Below are 3,509 nucleotides of genomic sequence, written 5' to 3' on the forward strand. Positions count from 1 at the left end.
AGAGGAGAGGGGAGGCACCGTCCAGTAGGGAATAAGCCATGGAAGAAGGAGCTTCACCACCAAGAATGTGTCTTGGATAAGAAGCTTGAAAAGGATGCTTTAATGGAGGAAAAGAAAGAGAGAAAGGGGAGCACGAAATTGAAGGAATAAAAGAGGGAGTGAAGTGGAACTTTGAAGTGTGTCTCATTAGATTTTCATTCATCAAAGTTACAACAAGTGTTACACATGCTTCTATTTATAGACTAGGTAGCTTCCTTGAGAAGCTAGACCTTAGCTACACACACCCGTCTAACAACTAAGCTCACCTCCTTGAGAAGTTTCCTTGAGAAGATTCCTAAAGAAGCTAGAGCTTAGCTACACACACCTCTCTAATAGCTAAGTTCACCTCCTTGAGATGAGAAGCTAGAGCTTAGCTACACACCCCCTATAATAGCTAAATTCACCCCATGCCAAAATACATGAAAATATAAAAAAAGTCCATACTACAAAGACTACTCAAAATGCCCTGAAATACAAGGCTAAAACACTATACTACTAGAATGGCCAAAATACAAGGCACAAAAGAAGAAAAAACCTATTCTAATATTTACAAAGAAGAGTGGACCCAACCTTGGCCCATGGGCTCAGAAATCTATCATGAGGTTCATGAGAACCCTACGGCCTTCTTTAGCAGCTCTAACCCAATCCTCTTGGAGTCTTCTATCCAATACCCTTGGGGGTAGGATTGCATCATCCCCTCCACCTTGGAAAGGATTTGACCTCAAATCCTGAGGTTCTTCATACTCTGGGCTCCTTCCCTCGACACCTGTAAAAAGAATAAAAACATATGTATTAGTGGTGTTGGGTATGTTAGAGTAGGGTAAGGTCTGAAAACCCCTTTCATGGATATCTTTCCATGAGGGAACATGGTTCCTCACCAACTCAATGAGTGGTGCTACAAGTATAGAAAAATATGAGACAAACCTTTTGTAAAAGTTTGTTAAGTCATGGTAGCCCTAGATTTCTCTTATACTTGGTGGAGTGGGCCAATCAGGAATGACCTTTATTCTCTTAGGGTCCGTGGAAACCCCTTGATCACTATTTAAAAAATTAAGGAAAGCAATGCAATAAAGCGTACCTTTTTCTGTATTTTCATGTTGATTATTCCTACAAAAAAATACGACAAACCTAAGGTGTCCCATATGAGCACCTAAGTTTGTATTAAAACCAAAAATAAGAACAAACCTACCTAATGAGTCCCTATGTACATGAATCATAAAGATGTTGGGTGCATGACTGATTTTATAAAAGAGGGTTGCAACACTCAACACATTCATCATATCACTTATTTTAGGGATTTGGTGCCTACTAATACCTATTTTGGGTACCAACAAAGCATAAGGATTTAAGCTCTTACGAACGAAACCTTCATCCAACAACTCCTTTACTTGAGGAATAACCCCAAGCCCAAGAGGTGTGGCAGTGCTAACAAGTGTCTTTTTACAAAGGAGAAGATGTGAAGGTTGTCTAAGAGGGGAAGTTTCTTTAATATTTGTCTTTATTTCAAAATGAATTTCCTTCTTAGCTAACCTCTTGGAGGAGAAACTTACCTCCTTACACTCCTCCTTAACCATTAAAGGTTGTCCTTCTTCTTGGGGGTAGATTTCTTCACTAGATTCTTCCTCTTTTGCTTCTTCACTTTCACTAGAGGAAGGTGAAGTAGTAGCCTCATCTTCGCTACTATAAATGTCTTGGCCCCTCATAATCATGGTTTTCTTGGTGGGGCATTGAGAAGTAATGTGCCCTCTTCCAAGACATTTAATGCACTTTATGGAGCTAGTCTTCTCTTGCATACTAGCCTTAAGGGGTTGCTTTTCTATTGTCTTCCCCTTATTATATTTGGGCTTAGAAGGTGTCACCCCTAAGATGCCTTGACCTTGGTCTTTCTTTGGATAAGAGTGAGAGCCATAAGATTTTGAAGTAGACTTCCTTTTAAGTTGTTGCTCTACCCTTATTTCCCAATCTAAGTTAGCCTCTACATTGTCCTTCCCATGGAAGTACGGGAGGTTAATGTTAGTCTCTTGAGGCTTTCTTTCTTTTTCTCTCCAATAGGAGTGAGATCTAAGATGTGCCCTATGCCTTCCTTCATAATAGTCACGAAGTTCTTCACTTAGGCTCTTGCAAGATTTATAACTACTATAGGAGGCATGTTTCTTTTTCTTAACTCTTTTAGTATTTTTCTTCTTTCTTCTTGCTTTATATTCTCTTTTTCATCTTGACTTATTTCTTCCACTCTTTTTTTTTCCATTTTCTTTTCTCTCTTGTTTTTCTTTCCACAACTTAAAGGATCTCAACTCATCTAATATCTTATACAAGGGGTCCTTAGGAGTAGAACCCCCACCATTAACACTAGATGAAGAATAAAGACTCATGTTGATTTCTAAGTTGTGGTTCTTTCTTGTTGGGGGTTTGAAAACAAAAGGTAAAAGAAACTATGGTTGAAACTAGCCAAAATAAACACTAAAAGAGGTGTGAAAAATAAGGTAAAAATTAATTGGTAAAAGACAAGCTATCTAGGCGGTTTGACAATGGAAGGTAAAGGAAATAAGCTATGAAAGTAAGCAAGAAATGTAAACTAGGTGAATCCTAAGAGTGTTTGGATGACCACATTTAAGATTCCCAACAAATCACTCGCAATCCTAAGGAAAAATTGCCTAAAATTGTTATACACAAATGGAAGTTGGGTGACCTATTGGAGGCTCTCAACTTACTTCCAATGAAAGGCCTTTTTGTTACAAAATTTGAAAGCAATGAAAGTAAATTGTCAATTACAAATTACAAAAAGGTCCTCAATTTTGGTGGTTGTTCTCTCTTTGGTGATTCAATCAATTTGGAGTGCTTCTTAGTCCAATAGCTCTTAAGGTGGTTGGCCCCTTGCTTCTTGACTCAAATTCTTCAAGGGATGGCACCAATCCTCCTTTCCAATTCCCTATATGGCAACTCACAAACAAGGAAACAAAGAGACAAGCAATAACCAAAGACCAAAAAAAAAATGAAATGAAAGCTAAACCAATGGAGTTTTAACAAGACAATTTTTAAGGATTATTCAACAATTAAAGCAATGAAAAGGACATAGAAGCAAGCTAGGACTCAAAAAGAAACTTAGAATGGCTCTAGAGTAGAGTGAAAAAAACTAAAAAAAAAGACTCAACAAACCTCTAGCTTTGACACTTGTTTTCACACTAATTTTCAATTGAAATTTCGGAACTAAGATTGGTATAAAATAGGCATCAATTATAGAATAAATTTTGAGCCAAAACAACAAGCACACTTCCCTTTTCACATTTTTTTTTCTGGATACTGATTTTTAGGCCAACTTGTATGATTTTTAGTATTTTTTATTTTTATCCAAATCACTTGGTTCTTTTTTTATAACTTTTTTCTTGATGTTTAGAAAATTTAGTATAATTTTCAGCTCAAAATTCGAAGTAACCAATTCTCAGTAATTTTACAAGTTTGTATGTCCAAGC

The sequence above is a fragment of the Glycine max genome, chromosome 1 (genome assembly GCF_000004515.6).
Source record: "Glycine max cultivar Williams 82 chromosome 1, Glycine_max_v4.0, whole genome shotgun sequence".
NCBI lineage: Eukaryota > Viridiplantae > Streptophyta > Magnoliopsida > Fabales > Fabaceae > Glycine > Glycine max.